Consider the following 24,597-nt stretch of genomic DNA (forward strand, 5'->3'; position numbering starts at 1 on the left):
CCTTCAGTTCTCCTGGCAGGATCCCTTTGGTTCCAGTGGGGAACGAGAACATATTTTAAAACCAATGGAGAGGAAACGCTACTGGGAGATTCTCTTCTTTTAGCAATAGCAATGGGGGAATGAGAGGTCTCCCTGATGTAAGAACTCTCAGCCTACCCCACCCTACCTCACAAGGTTGTTGTGAGGAATACGAAAGAGATGTGTGGGAACCATGCATTCTGCCTTGAGATCTTTGGGGGGAGTGCAGGATAAAAACAGAGAAAGAGAACATGAGATTACCGTTTTGCGTCTTCACGGGCATTGGCATTTCAGAGCCAAGCTAGAAGGGACGAATTACCCTAGAATGGCAAGTGATCAGACTCACATGTATTCCTCCTGGTTCACTTGCGCTCCACTCGATCACTACAATTCAAGTGTAGTTCCTCACTACTAGCTTGGCCCTCAGTTGCTGTCACAGTCCAGGCCCTGGGTATGCTTCTACATTCCCGCCCAGAGCAGCTCGTGTGTCGAGCATTCTTGTGGCACCATCTCTTTGGGTCCAATGGGGAGCTCTAGCATATTCTAACACTATGGAAGAGGCAAGGCAGCTTCTCTTCTTATAGCGGTGTGAATTGAGCAATGGGAGTTCTAACTCTTGTGACAGGTTTAGGAGCATTAACACGGGGAAAAGGGGGGGCTGCACAGGAAGGTAGTCCAATGATACTTGCTTGGAAACAGGTGCTTAGAAGCAGGGCCTTTTTTCTGGGAAAAGTGTTGGGGGATCTCTCTATTACATGAGTGTGCCCGAAGCATGTGCGATACCGGAAATGTGTGATGACATCACTTCCAGGAAGTGACATCACCTTTGGGAAATGACATCTCTTCCCGGAAGTGATCTCTCTTCCTCTTCACTGCCATTGCCATGTGAAGTGGCAACTGCTTGCGGGGATGAGGAACTTTTCAATGATTAGAGAAATGTGTAGAGGAAAGGTCTCTTCCGAGTTACGTGTGGATGACCAGTCTGTCCCATATCATGAGTGGCAGTGGGTCATTTTCAGGAAACATTATTTTCTCTACTGTATCTATTTTGAATTTATGGCAGCACTATTATTTAAAGGAAAATAAGGTTTTTTTCCAGGCCCCAAATCAAATTATTAAATTAAATAGCAGTGTAATCTAAAGCAACACCTTTCCAAGTCCCTGAAGTCAATGGGTTTAGAATAATAATAACATTCGATTTATAATACCGCCCTTCAGGACAACTTAATGCCCACTCAGAGCGGTTTACAAAGTGTTATTATTACCCCACAACAATCACCCTGTGAGGTGGGTGGGGCTAAGAGAGCTCAAGAGAACTGACTCGCCCAAGGTCACCCAGCTGGCTTTGTGGAGGAGTGGGGAATCAAACCCGGCTCTCCAGATTAGAGTCCCGTGCTCTTAACCACTACACCAAACTGGCTCTAGAAGGTTGTAACATTCCTTAGAAGTGCTCTCTCTCTCTCTCTCTCTCTCTCTCTCTCTCTCTCTCTCTCTCTCTCTCTCTCTCTCTCTCTCTCTCTCTCTCTCTCTCTCTCTCTCTCTCTCTCTCTCTCTCTCACACACACACACACACACACACACGCACACACACAAGGAATTAATCTTGTAACTTTAAATATTTGAAAGTTGAACAATGAGCCCAAAGATATTACGCTCATGTCCAAAGTGGCAGCTCCGGACTGGGGGAGTTGGGGGGGGTACCCAAGGGTCGCAGTGCCTCTCACCCCCTCCCCCTCCTCCTCCAGCCCACTCACCGCCACGGGGAAGGAGCCGGGCCGCGGCAGGATGCTGGAGCTGGAAGCCGCAGCGAAGCAACGTGCTGGGGAAACCCCCGCGGCCCAGGCAAGCGCAGCAGCGGGCCCAGCCTCCGCAGCCTGGACGCCCAGTGCGACTCTTCTGCTGGCTGGCAGCTGGGGGCAGGAGGGGGCGAGGGGACGCCCGTGTGACGGGCATGGCAAGCAGCCAATGGAGAGGGGAGCAGGCCGGTGGGAGGGGGCAGACGGGGCTGAGGGGAGTGGAGAGAGCGGAAGGCTGATTGGCAGCCCAGGTGGGGAGGTGGGGGAAAGAGCAGCTATAAAGGGGGAGAATCCCAAGGATGCCGAGGGTGAGGAGGCTGGCGTGCAAGTGACGGGCAGAGGGAGGGAGTGCACGTGCCAGTTGGCAAGTGGAGGACTCAGGTGGCGTTAACCACCTTCCCTGCCGGACTCTGAGGCTGAGGGAGCTCCGCCCGAGCAGGCGTTAGGATGGCGGAGGGCGGCAGCCCTACGGCGGGCAAGGCGGCGCCTCACAGCTCAGTAACTGGGAAGGAAGGTTCATCGGCCCTACTATAAGCCCATTTAAAGTCACACAGGACCTCAAAGCCACTTGCAGTCTCCTCCTCCTCACAGTTTCCTCCATTTTCTCAGTCCTGCCACCGCCGAACACTGTGGCCAGCTACCCACGGCCTCCTCTGGCCTGAGCGCTGGGCCTGAGCAGCGGGCACAGGGGAGAGCCCGAGCGGGTGTGTGCTTGTCGCGGTGGACGTTGCCAGCGCTTCCAAATGCAGCGGCCAGCTGCTCACGGCCTCCTCAGGCCTCCAGTGAAGGAAGGAAAAGAAAGGAAAAAAGAAAAGACATGGAACGAAAGAAGGAGAAAGAGGGGGGGGGAGGAAAGAAAGAAGCAAGGAAAGAAAGGGGGGAAAGAGAAAGGGAGGGAGGGAAGAAGGGAAAGTCCGGTGAAGAGGCAGAGGAAGCATGTGGCCCAGGAGAAGCTCCACCCGGGGAGGCAGCCATGGGTGTTTGGGCGCCGGGGGCAGGGCCACCAGTCACATGATCTTTTTTCAGAGGTGCCGGGGGGGGGATCTCAGATCCTGGGAGATCCCGCTGAAAAAAAGCCCTGCTTAAAAGATTCCACAGACAAACCCCTGGGGGGCCCATCTTCAAATCCCCATTCAGCCATGAATCTCACAGAGTGATCAAGCACCAGTCGTTCTCTCTCAGCCTTCTCTACATCGCAAGGCTGTTGTGAGGAATGGAAAAGAGATGGGAGGAAACCATACATTCTGCTTCTTGGAGAGAGAGCAGGAGAAAAATAGCGAAAGAGAACATGAGATTACCATTTTCCGTCAGCTGGGGAGATGACATACCTGATGGTGTTGATGAAATGGAGCTCACCCAGACACTGGAGGGGACCGACTGTAACTCCTGAGAGAGAAAGGCCACCTGTTAGATGCAAGGACTGATGCTCCAGGAAGCTGCTCGCTTGATGCAGAGACCCTGAAGCCCCATCTTTTCTGCTTTCACAGGCAGCTGCTTGCCAGAGTCCGAGAAGGGTCTGCCCCAACCCCTGGGATCCTATCATTCAATATTCCTCAATACAGAGCCAGTGGGCATCATGATTCCTGCTGACATTTATCCCGAGCTCTCCACATTGGCTGGGAAAGGGACAGGGTCAGTGCCTGGCAGGCCCTGTGCTGCTTGCCCATTCCCACCTCCATTCTCAAAACAGAAAGGCCTTTTGGGGACTTCAACAGAGGTTGCTGCCAGTAGCCAATCAGGAGGATGGGTCAGCATCTAGGGTACCCCTCGCTCTTGGCCTTTCCCCTGGACACCCCTCTCCCTTGCCCGGACTCTTCCTGGGTTGGGAAGATTGGCAGGAGGGCTGCTATCTCCTGAGGGGCAGGGAGATAACAGTGGATGATTTGCTCCCTTAGATCGCTGTTCTGCTCACCATAATTGGGGACGTTCCCACATGGCAGGGCCCTGGTTGTTCTTCCTCCTCATCCTCCTTTTCCTCTGCCACTGACCCTGGAATTTCAGAAGACAAGTTCACATCAGTTGCTGCCCAGGCCACCCCTGCATTTGTGCTGCTGCCTAGGAGGAAGATGGGCTGCAAGCAGCTCTGGAAGCCCCACTAAGTTGGAATAAGGTGGGGTCAGCAAGCGGAGGGAGCTTCAGGTGACCAAAGACATTCTGGTGGCCCTGGGCGTGCCAATACGTCCCCATGCAGAACAGCTCTTGTCTCGGGCATTCGCGTGGCATCATCGCTTTGGTTCCAATGTGGAGCTATAATTTATTCCAGTATTATGGAAGAAGCAACACTAATGGGAGCTTCTCTTCTCTGTCACAATGAGTGTCCTAAGTCTGGTCACGGATGCAGGAGCATAAGCATGGGGACGGGGACAGGGGGCTACACGGGACCGGAGTCCAATGACTCTTGCTTGGAAACAGGTGCTGAAAAGATACAGCTCATGAGGCCCTGGGAGACCCAGCTTCAAATCCCCATTCAGCCATGAATCTCACAGGGTGATCAAGCACCAGTTGGTCTCATTCAGCCTGCCCTACATTGCATGGTTGTTGTGAGGAATGTGAAAGAGATGGGCTGAAACCAAGCGTTCTGCCATGAGCTCCTTGGAGGGAGGGCAGGAGAAAAATAGAGAAAGAGAACATTAGATGTCCATTTTCCATCAGCAGGGGAGATGACATACCTGCAGGTGTTGCTGGCAGGGACATGTCCCACACGCTGGAGGTTACTGACTCCAACTCCTGAGAGAGAAAGGCCACCTGTTAGATGCAAGGACTGATGCTCCAGGAAGCCGCTCTCTCGACAAGGAGGCCCTGAAGCCCCATCTAGCCTGCTTTCATGGGCAGCTGCTTGCCAGAGTCCGAGAAGGGTCTGCCCCCACCCCTGGGATCCTTCCATCCAATATTCCCCATATGGAGCTGGTGGGCTTCATGATTCCTGCTGACATTTCTCCTGAGCTCTCCACATTGGCTGGGGAAAGGGTCGGAGTCAGTGCCTGGCAGGCCCTGTACTGCTTGCCCATTCCCAACTCCATTCTCAAAATGCAAAAGACTTTGGGGACTTCAACAGAGGTTGGTGCCAGTGGCCAATCAGGAGGATGGGTCAGCATCTAGGGTACCCCACATTCTTGGCCTTTCTCCTGGACACCCATCCCCCTTGCCCGGACTGTTCCTCGGTTTGGGAGCTTGGCAGGAGGGCTGCTATCTCCTGAGGGGCAGGGAGATCCAAGTGGAGTGGTCGCTCCCCTGGATCACTGTTCTGCTCACCATAATTGGGGACGTTCCCACATGGCAGGGCCTTTGCTGATGTTCCTCCTCATCCTCCTTTTCCTCTGCCACTGACCCTGAGATTTCAGAAGGCAAGTTCACATCAGTTGCTGCCCAGGCCACCCCAGTATTTGTGCTCATGCTTATGCTCCTGAGCTCCTTGGAGGGAGGGCAGGAGGAAAATAGAAAAATAGAACATTAGATTACCATTTCCCATCAGCAGGGGAGATGACATACCTGCTGATGTTTCTCCCAGGAGATCAGATACGTCCCAAAGACTGGAGATGACTGACTCCAACTCCTGAGAGAGAAAGGCCACCTGTTAGCTGCAACGACTGATGCTCCAGGAAGCCGCTCTCTCAACAAGGAGGCCCTCAAGCCCCATCTAGCCTGCTTTCATGGGCAGCTGCTTGCCAGAGTCCGAGAAGGGTCTGCCCCCACCCCTGGGATCCTTCCATTCAATATTCCCCATATGGAGCTGGTGGGCTTCATGATTCCTGCTGACATTTCTCCTGAGCTCTCCACATTGGCTGGGGAAAGGGACGGGGCCAGTGCCTGGCAGGCCCTGTGCTGCTTGCCCATTCCCAACTCCATTCTCAAAATGCAAAAGACTTTGGGGACTTCAACAGAGGTTGGTGCCAGTGGCCAATCAGGAGGATGGGTCAGCATCTAGGGTACCCCACGTTCTTGGTCTTTCCCCTGGGCACCCATCCCCCTTGTCCGGACTGTTCCTGGGTTGGGAAGCTTGGCAGGAGGGCTGCTATCTCCTGAGGGGAAGGGAGATCCAGGAGGATGAGTAGCTCCCTTGGCTTGCTTGTCTGCTCACCATATCGTCATCTCTCCTTGGATCATACGATCTTCCTTTTTCCTCCTCCTCCTGCTCCATCTCCTCCTCCACCGTCCCTGAGATTTCAGAAGGCAAGTTCACATCAGTTGCTGCCCCAGGCCACCCTGGCATTTGTGCTTCTCCTGCCTAGGAGGAAGACGGGCTGCAAGCAGCTCTGAAGCCCCACTACCAGGGACAGCAAGCGGGGGGAGCTTCAGGTGACCAGAGACATTCTGGTCACCCTATTAAAATGGTCCTAAAAAGTATTATGTTATGAACTTAAGCTGAAACTAACGAGAGCCTAGGTAGAATCTCATTTTTAGACGTGTCTTCCTGAAGGTCGTCTTTGGGCATTCAGGTTCAATAGTGTCAGTCATAATGAGCATTCAGCATTTCAACATTCAGCATCATGAACTTAAGCGACCTAGTTTTGTGTAGAGGTTAAGAGCGTGGGACTGTAATCTGGAGCGCCGGGTTTGATTCCCCACTTCTCCACTTGAAGCCACTTGGGTGACCTTGGGCTGGTCACGGCTCTCTGGAGCTCTCTCAGCCCCACCCGCCTCACAGGGTGTTTTGTTGTGGGCATAATAATGACATACTTTGTAAACTGCTCTGAGCGGGCATTAAGTTGTTATTATTATTGATACTAATCTTGAACTAACAATAGCAAACCCTCACTAAGTATAACTGGTCCACAAGAAATCCATATCCTAGATGAGAATCATCCCCTAGAGTTCTGCAAACTTATCCACTCTTCAAATCTCAAAGAAATGACCAATCACATTTTTCTAGGAGCAGCACAGGTTTCCAATTTTAAGAAAGTTGGCAAAGTTCTCAAGTGATTAACAGCAATTTCATCAGTTTAAAACGTTCCCTGAAAGGGATTTCTTGCAGCTGGGAAAACTCATATAATCATTTAAAGTACCAGAATATTCTTTTATTCTCGGAATTAAATAAGACTGGCAACTGAAGTTCTACTCGAGTTCAAGTTGCATGTGGGGAAATCTAAAAGTGGTGCCAAACAAAAAGAGTGTCTCCTCTTCTTTCCCAGCAACTAGCAATATAAAATTCTCTATTTTTACAGACATCCAGTTTTACAAACATTCTGGAGAATGGTTGTGTTATAATTTGAATGTGATGTATAAAAGCTATAGAGTTATTCTATTGTATCCTACTATAAAAAAGAGTGTGTTCTAGACAACTCACTTCCTATCTTGGTGTACCACCAGAGGGTGCTGCCACAGAGGGAAGCCCAGGTGAGGCAGCCTGTCCAACCTGAGAGCTTGCTGAGATCAGGAGCGGAGGCGGGTGGCAATGCCCACCCCTCACCTTAACCCATGGGTATTATTAGTGGAACAGGTAGCAATGCCTTCCCCCTTCACCCAGCTGGGATCAGGAGCAGAACAGGTGGGCAATGCCCACCCCTTGCCTTCACCCAGTTGTGATCAGGAGTGGAGGGGGTGTTAATTCCCACCACCAGCCTTTACCTGCTTGGCATCAGGAGCAGATGCCTGTCCCCCTTCACTCGGCCAGAATCAGGCACAGAGCCGGAGGCAATGCCCACTCCCTCTTCACCCAGATAGGATCAGGTGTGGAGCAGGAGGCAACACCTGGCCACCCCTTCGTCTGGCCTGGATCAGTCACTGAGGAGGAGGCAATGCCCACCTGCCCACCCACCCGCCCCTTTCTAGATTCTGCTGTATTTTTCCCCACAACGGGATTCGTTGTTAGTTTAGAATCATTAGTTATTTTTTATTCCATTGAAGCTAACCCAATTATATAGTTTATTAATCATTGGTTGGTTTAACAATGATGTTCTTTAGGATGAACAGAGAACATATGCCTGAGTTTTGTTTGTGTTGTATACCTGAAAACTATATTTTAAATATTATACAGTCATTGTATTATTTTGACAGTCCTTATAATGTATATCTTTAATTTTTTCTTTTTAACTTTTGTTCCCCTTTCCCCTTTCTTTCCTGTATCCCGTCATGTTTTAAAAAATAAAAATATTTATACACAAAAAAAAGTCTGAGGCATTGGAATTGGTTTTCAGGGATCTCAAAGAAATCGGGGATTTCTGAAATCCAGGAAAGATTTTCTGAGCTATTTAAGACAGAGCAGAGAATCCCAGATTTATGTGGCCATTATTCCTTATGGGAAAAATCTATCTGGGCATATCTGGGGCCTGGCTGGGGGGGGGGGGCTCATTTTTCAAGAAAACGCCACCAAATTTTCAAGGAAGCTACTCCTGACTGTCCTCTAAGCCCTCCCCCCCCCCCCAAGTTTCAGGAAGATTGGACCCACAGATTCTAACTCTATGGGCCCCTGAAGGAAGTGCTCACAGTCACGCTCAATTATTAATAATAACTATCTGGGAGGATATCGGGGGGGCATCATTTTTCAAGAAAAAGCTACCAAAATTTTGGGATCCTACTCTTCCCTGTCTTCTAAATATCATCCGAGTTTCAGGAAGACTGGATCTCTGGGACCAATTCTATGGGTCCCTGAAGAAGGACCCCCCCCCCCAGCTGCTCTCCCTTGTTTCCTAGGGGGGAACCATTTCTAAGCAGGCTTTGAGGCAGAAACACACCGGGGCAAGGCTGCTGCTGGCCAAGGGCACACACTCACATTCTCTCTCTCTCTCTCTCTCTCTCTCTCTCTCTCTCTCTCTCTCTGAAAAATCGAAGCACCTCAGAAAGAGTTTTTGAGTCAGGTTTCTTATCAAGTAAAAAAAGGAAGTTTATTTCTACTTTCCTCCTCAAACATTTCTTTTAATATATTTATGGACATTGTTTATAGCAGCTCACATCATTCCCCTCTCCTCCATTTTATCCACACAACCACCTCGTGAGGGAAGTGAGGCTGAGAAGGTGTGCCTCAGGGTGGCTTTGGCCCCTCGAATGGCAGTGGAGCCCACTGAGGCCCTCCCCTCCCCAAATCCTGCCCACCCCAGGCTCCTCCCCCAGATCTCCAGGAATTCCCCAACCCAGAGTTAGCAACCCTCGTGGTATGGCCGAAGGTCACCCCGTGAGCTTCCTTGGCAGAGTGGGGGTTTGAACCCAGGTCTCCTGACGCTCTAACCACTACGCCAGCTCGGTTTTCATCACGCACAGGAACATTCATTTAGTGGATTTTCACTATTTCCCCTCCAAATAAAGCAAGACACAGAGAGAGCACAAATGTGTGACTGGGTCCATACTGATCCGTGCTTCTCCTGTGATCATTTTATCCTCCCAACAGTCCTGTGAGGTAGGCTGAGAGAACATTTATTTGTTTGTTTATTTATTTATTTATTTATTTATTTATTATATTAGATTGTTAGTCCGCCCTCCCTGCCGAGCGGGCTCAGGGCGGAGCACAACATTTTAATTTACATAAAAACACATAAAAGCAGATAAAACATTACAATAAAATTTACAACACTACATACAATAAAAACTTCTCCTCAGGTGGCAATGGAAGAGTTACTTCATTTCAGACATGGCCCATATGTCCATATCTGTATGGTGGTGGACAGATCTTTTCAAGTCAAGTCAAGTACGGCTGGGGGGGGGGCCAGCCTAGCCTCTGCCATATGCCTGGTGGAACATCTCTGTCTTACAGGCCCGGCGGAAGGATAATAAATCCTGCTGGGCTCTGGTTTCATCAGACAGAGAGTTCCACCGGGTTGGTGCCAGGACCGAAAAGGCCCTGGCTCTGCTCGAGGGCAGGCGAGCCTCCCTAGCCCGAGGTCACCCATCAGATTTTGTGGTGTGTGAGGATTTTGAACCCAGGTCAACCCATAGATACAGACCTACATGCCATTTTTTCCCCTTCCTATGCTTTTATTTTTATTTTTTAATTAAACAAAAAGTAGGCGAGGAAAGAAAAGGGGATAGGAAACAGAAGTTTACATTTGAAAGAAAATTGAAAATATGCTTTACAAGGAATATCAAAGAATATCAAAAGACAATGGCCAGATAACATTTAAAATATAATTTTCAGATATGCAACATAAACATACCCAGAAATATTTCCTCTCTCTCCATCCTAATAAACCTCCTTATTAGATCAACCAATGTTTAATAAAATATGTAATTGAACCGATTTAAATTTTTTAAAAAAATATTTAACATTAACTATTATAAATTTCCCTTCTCTACTCTTAGAAAAGAGCAAGTGTCCAGTAGCACCTACAAGACTAACAAAATTAGTGGTAGGATGCTCATCTGAACAGGTAGACCCTGTTCAGATGAGCGAAGCTGCCCTGGAGGGACATAGGGAGGGAGGCGGTCCCATAGGTATGCTGGACAAAGTCCGTGAAGAGCTTTGCATGTAATAACCAACACCCTGAACTGAGCACAGTAGCTGATAGGTAGCCAATGGAGTGACTGTAGGATGGGATAGTTAGAGATTCATGGAGGAGAAATCCATCAATGGCTACTAGTCATGGGGACTGAAAAGAGCCAGCGTGGTGTAATAGTTAGAATAGGCCCTTTGCAGAGAGACCTAGGAGCTATTGATGGTATCTAAATGAGACCTGCATAGAACAGGTGCACTGTTATAAATATCTAGGTATGATTATACAGGAGAATGGGAGGGAAAATACGCATATAAAATATGTTCCCTCTAATGCACAAAAGAGTGCTGGGGCGATACAAAAATTTTATTGGTCCAGAGGGGGCCGCAGTGTGGAAGCGGCCATTAGATTATTTTCATGCAAGTCTCTCTCGCAGATGTTATATGGAGCCCCGCTAAGTATTACAGCAAAGAGGACATTGATGGAAAGAACGCAGTCCAAATGCCTAAGAGCAGTACTTCAAACACCTAAGAATGTGTCGAATGCAGCTGTAAGACTGGAAGCTGGCATGGTAACGGTGGAAGCTCAGTTATGGATAGCAGTTATATTATACTGGCTAAAATTGGCTTCTACCGTAAATGGCCTGGCACATTTAGTTTTGAGGGATAACTTCGTTCCTCCTTGGTTGAGATTGTTGAGGAGCAAATTAGGACATTATGGTTTCTCCCAACAATATCTATTGTCTATGAATATGGCACAGGCCGGGGTCCTGATTAAACAGAGAATCCTAGATGTGGAAAGACAACATGATCTGATCAGAGTTGAGAACTCTTTATTGGAAAGAAGTATTACGAATAGGGTTGCACCAATGCCCTATATAAATAACTTGAAGAATCCTGATTATAGAAGAGCTTTTACCCTATTAAGATATGATGTCTTACCCTCTGCTGTCCTGGAAGGCAAATATAAGAAGACACCTTATGAAAAATGTTCGTGCCCATGTGGAGATGGGAGTGTCGAGTCCCTATTACATGTCTTCTTTGAGTGTAAAATATATGATCATATTAGGGAAATATATATCAAACCTATAATTGATGGTCTTCCAGGGAAAGAGAGAAAAAACTATATTACAATCATGTTAGCAGACAGGAATAGGGAAATGACGCTCCAAGTGGCAAAATATGGCTGAATGGCCATTAGTAGGAGGAAATCCTGGCTTAGTGCGCAGAATCCTAGATAAGTATTATTATAATTTGATAATATAAGGTGATTTGAATTTTAGGTATTTATATTATGTAAATTTTAGTAGCCTACAATTTTAATGATTGCCTGGATATTTTAAGTATATATTGTTGCCAAATATGTTTTTAGGACTGATTAATTTTATAAGTAAATTTTAAAGGTGGTAACTGGTGAAATATGTACCTTTTAAATATTTATTTTGAAATGATGTGTGTCTCGCTGATGTGCAATCATGTAATTTTTAATTGATATTGAGAATGTGATGGCCTCTGGCTAATAAACTTTGTTGTTGTTGTTGTTGTTAGTTAGAATAGGGTTCCCGGGTGCCTGCTGGTGGCGAGAGAACTCCCAGGGGTTTGCCACCTTGCCCACCGACCCGCCAGTGGTCAGCGGAAGGTTGCAAGCTCTCAGAAGTTGCCCGCCACCAGCAGGCACCTCAGGAACGCATGCCGCTCGCACACTCCCAACAGGCACAGTTACATCCCTTCCTGCACTTTCTTTGCGGTCGATTTGGGCTCCAAACCAGCTAAATGGGCCCCACACAGAGCGCAGGAGCACTCCCGGGGCTTGCGCGATGATATCACTTCCCGAAGACTTTGTCGTTGGCACAAGGCAAGTGCCTGGTCCCTCCCCTCCGCTGGGAGGGTATAGGGACCTGGCAACTCTACTTTCTTCACATTTGCTTCATTAAACGAAACAGCCTGTAACATCTCCATTTCATTTGAATCCATAAATACAAATATTTCTGTTATGTGAATAAGGAAGAATATTGCAAGCTAGAGCAACCAGTAGAAAGGCAGGGATGCGAGTTCAACCCCCATCTAGTTCCGATCAAATATGATACATTCCTCAGCCATGCTGGATCTAGGGTTGGAGGTTGGGGCTTGAAGATTGGGGAGGCGGTATTCGAGGAGGGGAGACACCTCAGTGGGATATAATACTAAGAGTCTGCCCTCCAAAGCAGCCCTTATCTCCAGGGGAACAGAACTCTCTAGTCCGGAGATCAGTTGTCATTCCAGAACTCCAGACCCCTGTTCCCCAGAAACATGCAACTATATCAGGCTCTATTAACCAGTTAAACAGGCCTGTTTACTAGGTAACAGTGTTTCTCTTTTTAAAAAAAGAAAAAGTGCCAGTACTCATACATAAGGTCATACTGATTTCCACACATTCATAATAACAACATTCAATTTATATACCACCCTTCAGGACAACTTAATGCCTACTCAGAGTGGTTTACAAAGTATGTTATTATTATCCTCATGACAATCACCCTGTGAGGGGGGGTGGGGCTGAGAGAGCTCTGAGAGAGCTGGGACTAGCTGGCTTCAAGCGGAGGAGTGGGTGGGGATTCAAACCCAGCTCTCTAGATTAGAGTCCTTGCCGCTCTTAACCACTACACCAAACTGGCTCTCTTTCTTAAGGGCTTCAGAGACGTCCTCGAAAAAGTTCCAGTACTCATTACCGGTGAGTAACATCACAAAAAAAGCCTGGCTAGCTTCATGTGCCAAAGACACAAGTTCCTGTGTATAAAAGGAGGAGGTTGAAGTATTTCACCATTACTAGAGTTAGATGAGGCATACAATCTTAACCACAAGAAGTGAACAGCTTTTTTTATCTTCCAGGATCAATTAGAAATGGTAAAATAAAACAGGGGTCCTGTGCTACAGCACCGAATCAACTATTGATTCGGTGTAATTTATGCTCTTGAACAGCAACACTCCTATGTAGCATAAAAACAGACTGGAGGTGAAAGTAAGATGGTATGCAGGGTTATTGCACACCAGTAAGGAAGTGGCCGAAATTGAGGAGAGGAGGTTCGTGTTTGTGGTGAGGGGGACTCCTAACTTCACGGTGGGGGTGTTTGGGGGCTAAAGAAAGGTTGCTGCCATAGAGAGCCCTTGAAAGCCCAACTGCTGGCATTCCAGCGGATCGTTGGCACCTCTTGGCAGCCTGTCCAAGGACAGTGCTGAGATTAAAGTATAATAAGGGACCATAGTGAGTAAACTCAATAGGCAAAAATAATTTTTAAAAAACACTGTGGAAAATTACTATTAAAATAATTAGCTTATATGTCCAGAAATTCTTATAGAATAGTCCAAAACAGTGACATAAAGACTTTTTATAATATATAGCAAAACTATAATCATACATACATCAGAGGCACAAATTTATACAAGCGATTATTATACAAAACAGTAACACAATCTTTTACAAACATATATAGGACAAGAATTGTTCAAAATCTTGACTGAACGAACCCAAATAAAGTGGTTCTAAAGAAATGAATAAATAACTCCAAGTGGAAACTGAAGAGCGCTAGATGGAGCCTCATTTCAAACTAACTCTCCCTCAAGGTCAACTGAAGGCTTAACTAGTCCTGTTGCATAATCAGCAGGCAGCATGTCGACCTTCCGCATCGCCGTATTGAAACGGCCTTAACCTGGAACCACTCTTCAGATTCCAAAAAAGCCAATCCCATTTTGCTAGGAGCAACACAGGCTTCTGGTGTCAACAAAGTCGGCAAGGCTAGTGCCCAACCATGAACAAAGCAGTCCCCCCAGCCTCTTGTGAGGAGGAGCACATGAGAGATGAGAGCCTGCGTGACCTCACTGATTTGCCATGGTGCCTTAAAAAGGTGACAGAAAGGCCTGTGGCAAGTTCATGGAATACTTGCCTTCTATCTATCTATCTATCTATCTATCTATCTACTATCTATCTATCTATCTATCTATCTATCTATCTATCTATCTATCTATCTATCTGTCTGTCTGTCTGTCTGTCTGTCTGTCTGTCTGTCTGTCTGTCTGTCTGTCTGTCTGTCTGTCTGTCTGTCTGTCTGTCTGTCTGTCTGTCTGTCTGGTTATTTAATCAATTAAATTTATACTCCGCTCTCCCCCCCAAGCAGGCTCAGAGAGGATCACAGTAATATAAATAAATACAATGAAAACATGGTAGCATAAATTAAAACATCAATCAGCATCTGAGTGGCCCAGAACCTCCCCCCCCCCCCTCACATCATCTGGGCTAGATAAATGCAGTTGATAAACACGGCAAGGAGACAGACAGCCAAGCTACAAGTGATGAATGACACTTGCCTGGCAAGTGAACAGACTCACGTGTATTCCTCCCTGTTCACTTGCCATTCACTTGATCAAGTGGAGTGCAAGTGAATGGCAAGTGAACAGGGAGGAATACACGTGAGTCTGTTCACTTGCCAGGCAAGTGTCATTCGTCACTTGTAGCTTGGCTCAGAGGCTGCAACTGTCCCCTTTTACCATTGGCTAGCACATATCGCATAGACAGACGCACCCACAAATTCCCACAGTGGTTTTGAAACTTTTTTTGGAAAGAGGAGAATGGTGTTCCTGAAGAGGTTTCTTCAGAGCCAGATGTTAGTTGCCTTGTTTTTCTAACCCCTTTCCCCAATGAACCAAAGGGTCTTTTTTCACAAGACGGACGATGTTTTGTAAAAAGAACCTGCATACGCATGCTGGCCTTTTGTTTACCCTTTCTGTCTAAGTTGGATATCAAGGGTGCAGAGAGGCAGTGAGTAGTTTGGTCAATGTTTCTTGCCTTTAGAGTTCATCTGTGATGTTAGATTTGGATTTGTAGAGCCGCCTCGTAACCAGAGAACTGTCAGAAATAAATTAGCTATGGATTGCCCCCCCCCCCCCCCGGTCAGAATAAGGAGGCAGACACAAGGCTTGGGTAACAAAGGGCCACTTTTTATTTTGGCAACAACATGAACTGCAACAACTAAAACCCTGGCAAGGGCCTGACCAGTGGTACAAGTCAAGCCCTGGGGTCACTTCCCTGGACCCCGCCTTGACTTCTCTGGGCAAGACCCGCAGCCCCGGATGCGAGCCGTCCAAATGCATGGCTGGGATCTGGCCAGCCTGGCGGATGGTTTTCCCCTTAAAGCTCCAAGCACCCCCGCTGTGGAGCACGAGGGAAGGACTTGTCCAGGGGATCCCACCAGGCAGCCTGCCCTCTCAACAGGCCGCCGTAAAGCATGCCAGCTGATCCTGACAGGCCCCTAATATCCCCACCAACGGGGATGTGCCAAGGGTAGTCACTGTCCCGCTAACATCCCCCCAATGAAATCCTGCCAACACTAAGGCCGAGCCTCCGCTCAGGCATTCGTGCCCCACATGTGACTTAATGTAAGATGCAGCCCTTGCCTCAGGTCATCTAAAAATATGTTGTTGCCTGCCACCGAAAGGTGGGACCCCATCGCCTCGGTAGAGGTCGGCCAAATGGGCCTTAATCCTGGGATGGGGAAGATAAATGCCCAACCCATTTCCCAAAGCTAACTGAAGGGCCCTATTGGCCCTGCACCTAGCCCCTTCTACCCCTTTGGGGTCCAAAGCATCATGCCACACCCTGTGCTGCAGTATCTCCAACCAAATGAGTAAGTCACCAGGCTACTGCTTGCTAATAAAGTGCAAGTCAGCCTGCGCCTGCAAAGTAAGGGCCTTACCCTTTACAAGCCCAAGGTCATTACCTCCCAGGTGAATGACCAATATGTCAGGTGGAAGACCACTCCTCCCCTCAAATAGCAAAGGCAGCGGCCCTGGCCACCGCCCTGACACTCGACTGTGGCCCACTCTCTTAACCTAAGCTGGGACCTGATCACCGTCCTCTTCGCTTGGTGGGCCGTCCAAAAAACCATGCTGTGTCCCCATATAAGGATCTGCAGCCTTCCACAGCAAAACACAGCATCTAAAGAAAAAACAAGTCAGTTGAGGTTCCCAGCGCCCCGCGGGTGAATGTATGACTGATAAGCCTTGGACCTCCACCGGCCCACCCGCTGGATAACCTGACTAGGGTAACCCATAGCTGCAGCTGTCGAGGCTGCCCCAATCCGAAAGGAATGGGTGCCAAATTTAACATTCTGCAGACCAAATTTTGTCAGAGCCTGTCCAGTAATTGTCCAGAACTGGTACTTACTCAAAGGGGCTCCGTCAATGTGATGAAACAATAACCTCCCGTTGTCCCCCCGGAGAGCCATATATTGCTTCAGAGCCAAGACTGGGCATAACTCTATGTCCACTAGGGGTGTGCAATTTGGTAATCTAATAAGGTTAAAGATACCAAATCAGGGCCATTTTGGTTTTTTCCAGTATTACCGAAACGTTTCCTGAATACCGAATACCATTTTCTGTCCAAATTACACCAAACGTGGTGGAGACCTTCTCCTAACTCTCCTCTAAATCCCCCCCAAGTTTCAGAAAGATTGGACTTTGGGGGGCCATGTTATGCCCCCCCAAACAAGGTGCCCCATCCCCCTAAGTCTCCATGGTTCTCTATGGGGAAAACAAGTAATCTTTCTAGGTGGCTTGGGGTGGCATTTTGCAAGCAAAATGCACCCAACTTTCAGGGGACCTGCTCCCACCTGTCCTCCCTCCCTCCACCAAGGCTCAAGCAGATCCCACTTTGGGGGGCCATTTTATGGCCTCCCAAAGAAGGTGACTCTATCCACTTCCACTCCACTATTCCCTATGAGGGAAAAAAGAGAGGCTTGTGTGGCTAGGGGTGGCATTTTGCATGCAAAATGCCCCCAAACGTCAGGGGCCCATCTCCCACCTGTCCTCCCTCCCTCCACCAAGGCTCAAGCAGATCCCACTTTGGGGGGCCATTTTATGGCCTCCTAAAGATGCTGCTCTTAGCCCCCCCTTTCTCCATTATTTCCTATGGGGGAAATAACAGAGGCTTGTCTGGCTAGGGGTGGCATTTTGCATGTAACACAATGGGGTGACACAATGCCCATTCGAGGAAGGAGCTGAAGCATTCAAAGACCGCACAGGAAATCGAGCACCCCATGGGTAATGCTCTGTCCAAGGAGAAACGGCCTTCAAAAGAGAAACCCAACAGCTCAAAATCCTCTGGAGGAACCGGGCGAAGGCGAAATGCTGACTTAATGTCGCATTTGGCCATCTCAGCACCCTGTCCGCAACTCCTGACAACCTTGACTCCTGAGCAAAGGTGGTCAGGGATAGCATCGTTAACTGATCCACCTCTGCGGTGAGAAAGGTGGTGTATCAGCCGGAACTTGCCCGCTGCCTTTTTTGACACCACACCCAAGGGGGAGACCCGCAAACGCAAGACTGGTGGGGCCACAAAGGGGCCCAACACCCAAGCCTCGGCACACTTCTTGGCAATCTTTTCCCTAACGATCCCTTCCATACCAGCCACTGATCGAAGATTGGCTACCATAAAAGGGCCCCTGGGCCCCTGGAATGGGATCCTAAAACCAAACCGAAACCCATTGAACAAAAACGAAGCATCTTCCCACTTAGGGTAACTATCCAAGAGGCACTTAAGTTCCTTCAGCTTTATTGGCCTGGGACCCTTTACCAGCTTGCTGCTGGGAGTTACCTCCGGCCCCACCCACCCCCCGTTTGCCCCAGCCTCCTCTATAGCGCCTAGGGCAGAAGTTGAAGGAGTGGGAGCTCCCACACATTGGGCATTCATGCTTGAAGCTGCATGGATTCCTCGAGCACGTTCCCTGATAAGCGAAGTCCCAGCACAACAGCCGTGCTTGAACCGGCTGACCCGCAAACCTGTGGGTACTGGGAGTAGCGGTGGACCACTGGACTAAATGGCCACTGTCAGAGCGGTCACAAAGATTAGCCTTTGCAGAGGCCATCACCTGCAGCCAAAGCTGCTGGAGAATCTTATCCCATGGCAAAGCAGGGTTCATTGCAGCCCTCATACGAAATTCTTCTTTGTACTGCATCCATGCAGCACTGACAAAGACAGTTGTCCAGCGACGCCCGCCTTTTGTCCACCCTCACCACCAGCCCTGCAGCAGCAGGCACCCCCTTTAGGCCCTGCAGCACAGCCTCTGGCAGTACCTCAGTTGCCGGAGCCCCTACAGGCCTACAGGCCTCTCTCACCCTTAGGTCAGTTGTAGCCGATGCCCAGGCACAACTCTGGGGAACAGCCTGCAGCCACTCAGCAGACTCATCCATCTCCTGCAGTTGCCCAGCTGGCTCCACTTCATCCAGGCTCACAGGAGGTAGCCATCAGCACAAGTCAGGCAGGCGCAGGCCCAAGATGCCAAGGGAGCCACTGGGGAAGGTTCAGAAGCAGCAGGGATGAGCCAGGCAGAGAGCAGACCAAAGGCCCCACCCTAGGTGGGGATGGAGTGGGTGGGGCCAGGAGACTGCAGAGTTTACCCAGCCCTCCTATCAGATAGGCTGGGAGCAGGGCCAATCAGGGGGACGGGGTGACGATTGGGGCCAGAGCCAGGGAGGTGGGGCCAGGGGAGGCCTTTAAATTCAGGTTGCTGTGATGGCCGAGGAGGATTTTGCAGGGAGAGACAGCTGGAGCATGCTGCTACTCCCAGGGCAGGAGAAGGAACAAGGTGGTACAACCCACTTCCCTGCGCATTTGAGGCTGGAGGACACCTGCCTGGAGAGCTGGTAGGATGGCAGGCCATCAGGAGAGGGTGCCAGTGAGGGAGGATCCTCACACCTCTGTACTCTTTGTATATTATGTCCAGGTACTGGAAAAGGGATGCAGCGCTCCATGGCTGTGCTCCAACAATTACTCCTGCATAAATTAGGAACCCAGGGATAGGGATGCGCAATTCGGTAATCTGATTACTGAAAAATTACCGAAACATACCTGTTTGGGCTTGTTTCGGCATTACCAAAATGTTTTCTGATTACCAAAACGTTTCGGTAATGCCGAAACAGCGATTACCGAAACGTTTCGGTATGTTTCAGAAATCGTTTCGGCAATCAGAGAATCGCCATTTTGCTAGCCGTTTGCATTTGCAAGCCACTAGCAAAATCCTGCAGGAGGGGGGAGCAGGATGGAGTGATAGAGTAGGAGTGTGGGGGGGCGGGGTAAGGCAAGGGAGAGGGGATTTAGGAGTAACTAATCCCACTGCTGCATCCTTCTTCCAGCCAATAGATTCAAATCTTTGTCAGAAGCTGCAGCAAGGGATTTAAATTTGAGGCAGGACTGGGTTAACCTTTGTTGCTGCTGAGAGAAGAGAAACTGCTTCTTTGCTGCCTGCCTTCGTGGACTTCTGGACTGCACCTGGTGGACATCTGCCTGTGGAGTAGACTTCTGCCTGTGGAGGATCTACTGGGCTGGACATTCATCAGGAGAGGACTGGTAGGATATCTTTTATTTTATTTTTTAGGGGAGAGATGGGAGGAAGGGAAGGCACGGAGGAGAGTTTGTTTAAATTGATGCTGGGCCAATTTGCTGGCCTCTGCTAAAAAATGTTTCACTGTGACACTGGCTTTGCCTTGCAGGGTGGGCCTTTAGTTTTCTCATGGGTGGCTTGGATTATTTTTTTAGGTTGTGAAACAGGATTATTTTTACTAGGGGGTGGGTGGGTTTCACCACTGCTTGCTTGCAAGGTTCCTGCCTTTAACTCTCTTGCCTGGGTCTGCACAGTGGCTTTGGCTCTGTGGGCCTCCTCTGCAGGGTGGGCCTCGGTTTTCTTATGGCTTGGCTTACTTTTTCCAGTTGAGAAACAGGATTATTTTTACAGGGGTGGTGGTGGGGGGTGGGTTTCACCACTGCTTGCTGGAATGTTTCCTGCCTTTAAACTCTCTGGCCTGGCTCTGCACAGTGGCTGCGCAGAAGGGGATTTTTAATGAGAATATCCTCATCTCACCTTTTTCTGTTGCATTAGTTTTTATCCTCTGTTATTTCAGCGTGTTTTATAAATGCAGATAACAGTTTTAGAGGACAGAAATAGCTCTCTGGTGTCTTTTTCTGAAGCAGTTCCCACAAGTGGAAGACATTCTATATGTCCTGACTCAATATTTCTCTTTACCCAGACTTTTAACTAAGGGGATCTATCTCTTTTAGTTATTCTATGGTCTATTCAAGGCCTGAGTTTTATCGATATGAAATAGACTGTTTGGTCTAATATAATAATGATACAAAAAATTCATGGTGCTTTTATGCCTTGGCAGGTTTCTAATGACTTGTTTTTATTAGCATGACTCATTTTATTGTTTTTATTGGTTTGACTTGTTTTTTATTTACTTGTTCTGGACAGGCAGCATACAACTTACCTAAGTAAATAAATTATCTTTTAGATCTCTTTACTTAAAGCTGGAACACAACTTTGGGGTTGCTTTGAGGAGCATTCAAAATGGCTTCCCTGTGCAAACCGTCTCCGTCTTGGATGCAATGTGCTGAGGGATGGTCATAGGGTTGCCAGCTCCAGATTGGGAAATTCCTGGAGATTTAGGAGTGGGAGGGGAGGGTTTGGGGAGAGATGGACCTTGGCAGGGTATAATGATGCATAGGCCATCCTCCAAAGCAGCCGTTTCTTCAGGGGAACTGATCTCTGCCATCTGGGGAGATCTCCAGACCCTACCTGGATGTTGGCAGCTCCAACCACTCAGCACACGTGTGACGCTGCCCTACATCATCACACGTTTCCTGGTACAAGGCTAACATTTTCATCTTCCTCAGGCTTTTAATTACCATTCTTGTTTATTTTCCCTGTCTGCTCTAGCCTGTTTTATGAGACCTTCTCAAAGTTCTTAAACATTTTATGTTGTACTTATGCTCCAGCGGGGTTTTTTAATGCTGGATTACCAGGATGTTAATTTTTAAGTAATTTCATGTTTGGTGTTTTTATTCTGTTTTTCTCGGAAGCCGCCCCCAAAGGGTTTCCTGGAGAGGCAAAACAGAAACGTTCTAAGTAAATACATGATGGGTGTTTTTCTTGTTGCTCCTTTCTGCCCTGAAGGCTCTGAGAACTTTTCCTTGAGAAGTGAGAAACAACTTCAGGGCTGCTGTCGACAGCAGGACAGAAGAAATTGGACCTGTAAGAGGAGAAGACATTAGAAGACTTGCCTGCAATTCCCCCTCTATCAGCTTTCTTGGGCCTTTCCGAGACTCGCTCTACACAAGATGCCTGGGTGCACTTTGATCAAGTGTAGGTAGTTTTTTTTGGGGGGGGGAGGTGCAATAATTACGGAAATTGAACACATAACAGCCTATAAGGTCCCAAAATCCCCAGAAGTAATTCTATTAAACTATTGGGGAAATCCTGAGATTCCTCCTGCCAGATTGGACCCCCTTTACTCCCTTCTAGCTATAGCTAAAATAACAATAGCTTCAAGCTGGAACCAAAGAACTGCTCCCTCCCTGAATAGTTGGAAAAACCGCATTTGGGACCACTTTATTATGCAAAAAATCACAGACCAGGTGGCTCAGAGAGAAAACCCTAAGTATTAAATCATAGTTTCTTGAAAAATGGCTTCCAGTCTTACACTACCTGACTAAAGACGACAATGGATATAAAAATACAACAAGACAAGACCTCCACTATTCCATGGCTTATCTATAATTATAATATTCTATTCCGCTTATAAGAAATTCATGTTTTCTCTTCGTAAGATAAATAGGCTACCACTTTACAGGATTTGTGATGTATTGTTTAGAAGTTAAAAAAAATTCCTGTCATTATTATGTTTTAAGTTTGTGGTTAATATTGAACATTATTTCCATGTTATTGAATATATCTGTTTAATATATCATATATTTAAGTACTGTTGTTAGTTGAAAAACTTTGTAAAAAAACGAATAAAAATAATTATTAAAAAAAAAGTGTAGGGAGGCACAATGTTAGCCAGGAAAGGGTAGTTTAAAAAGACAGAGCCGGCGGAGACTGCTCTTCAGAGGGTTTGTTAATTTCCGCTGTGCCTCCAGGAAGGCTCTGTCAATTCCACCTCTCCAGTCTAAAACTGTGTGGGATGGCAACCAGGGGGCAGCAAGGAACGGAAATGGGCTGGAGCTGCCTTCCAGAGCCAGGCTTGGGCCTGGAGAGACGGGACATTTCACAGCCCCTTCACACACTCCAGTGTATAGCATCCTATCACTCCACTAAGCAAAATTTGAAGTTCTCCTCCAGTTTAAGCAGCTTTTCCTCCAGTGGAACTGGAGGCACATTATCCAGCCTTAAATGGGATATGTGACTGTTTTTCCAACCAAAATGCCCATGGCAGTCTACAAAATAATAGCAGCACAACCTAAAAATCCACATCCAATGACAAATAAGCAGAATACCGCCCCCCAAAAAACCTTAATAGGGCTTGGGAAACTTTAAACCAATGCACAGAAAGCCAGTGAGGGAAACAGGTGTGTCAGTGGCCATTAATCATGATGGCGAGTCCATGGAGCTTGTTCTGGATGGCAGGGTGGCAGCGGGAGCTACGGCCTGGTGATCCCATGCCCCCCTCCAAAAAATCTGGCCGGATTAGTCCTTCGATGTGGAATGCTGATCTAGAAAAACTGGGTGGGTGGGTGGGTGGGTGAGCGAGTGCCCTATCCACACCTGCAGCCTCCCCAGCATTTAACACCGGGCTAACAATTTAAATCAGAAAAACCCCCAAACCAGAAGGCTTTCTGGACAAAATACGGCCCTCCCAGCCAGCAGCTTCCACTGATAAGGCTGGGGGCCGCTCTTTGGCTCCCTGGAAGGAGAAGGAGACAGAGCACTTCCATGGTATCTGGGTCTCAGGCCGGAGGGGCGGAGAAAGGAGTCACGAGGCAACTGCATGCTCGGCCCGCCCACCTCACCCTGTAGTCGTGCAGGACTAGCCGGCTGCTGTTGCCAGAGCCAGATAGGATTTTTCCCCCCTTTCCCTAATTGGCATGGGGAAGAGGTGGTTTTCTGCCTACCTTGTACTGCTTGCGGAGGTTTGAGGTAATTGGCAAGGTGGAGCCACCTTAGGATGGTCGCTGTCAGGAGACAGTTTGGGGATAGGGAGCGGGCCGGTGAGTACCCTGGGCACTTCTCCACTGATGGGGAAGAGGGGTCTGCCAGGAGCAGATGGTACTGCTTGTGACGGCTGCCATGCTGCGTGGGCAGACTGCCTTGGGGAACCCCGTGTGCACGTCCTTCCCTCACTGCTGTATGGCTGAGGCTTAGGAGCTTGAGCTGGGGGGGATCCATTTTGCCGGCTGGCTGGGTCTTAGCCATCCATAGGCTGGCTCGCACCTGGGGCTTCGGGGCTCGCCCAGACAAGTCAAGGCAGAGGTCCAGGGGTGACCCCATGGCTTGACCTCTACCGCTAGTTGGCCCTTGCCATATTAATGGTTGATGTTATGTTTCATAAAGTGGCCCCTTTAGTTCCAAGCCTTGTGTCTGTCTCATTATTCCAAGTAGGGTGGCAATGAATCTACCCACCCACTCACCCACCCCGGTGTTCCTTGACTATCTTTGGAGGACTTCTTAAATCACAGTGAGTGGCCCAGACACTATGGTGCCCTGCCCTAAATGACTTCAACATAGGTAACAGAGTTACTTGTTGGTCATCTCTGGGAAAGGCACTTTACAAAAAGGGTGCCTTTACTGAGAAGGATCTGTTGCTTCTTTCCTCACTCGGGTATCAGCAGAAGCCTCCTCCAACGATCGTGATGAATAGAAAGGAACACTCCACTGTGGTACCCAGGGGGAGGATGTCAGCAGCGGAAGGATGGGCATCAACCTGCTCCCCATGCCTGGGACCTCCTCAGGGCAGCTCTGCTTTCATAATTTCTTTTTCTTTCCCATCTTCACCCGAATCTGCATAACACGAGCCTTTGGGGCAGCCGGGGATTCAGAGGCAGCAGGGCAGGAGACCCCTCCCTCCTCAAACCCACCGATGCACATCCGTGTGGATGCTGTCGAGCCAAACTTTCTCTGTATCATGCATAAAAGCACACAGAAAGGATGCCTCGGCGAAGGAGGTCAGCAGTGGAAGGCGAGGGTGGCGTTGGCACAATGGCAACTTGCCGTCTGCTGCTCCCCTCCCTGGTGCAAAGCAGACCTTTGATCCTTCTGAGCCACTCAATGCCAATGCCATCCATTGCTCAGGAAGTGCTGAAAAAAGGCACTCATGCATGCCATGTACACCCCCCTTCCTGCCAACAGGGTTAATGCCAGGGGCTCCGTCTCTCCCCTTAGAGCCAATTGGTTGCATGTGCAGACTGACTTGCCATTATGGGAGCCAAGTTGCTGCCCGATGGCTCCCGACCGCCCGGCCTGCCTGCTGAGCCCTGCTCGGTCAGTGCTGAAACAAAACATGTAAATTTGTTTTTTTGGCGGGGGGAGTTGTTACAGCCTCATTTTCCAGATCTGGCACAGCATTCTGGAAGCCCCTTTAACAACCAAGCCAGCAAGTTCCATATGTGTTTTCGGTTTTTTT

This window comes from Eublepharis macularius, chromosome 10 (genome assembly GCF_028583425.1).
Source record: "Eublepharis macularius isolate TG4126 chromosome 10, MPM_Emac_v1.0, whole genome shotgun sequence".
Taxonomy (NCBI): Eukaryota; Metazoa; Chordata; class Lepidosauria; order Squamata; family Eublepharidae; genus Eublepharis; species Eublepharis macularius.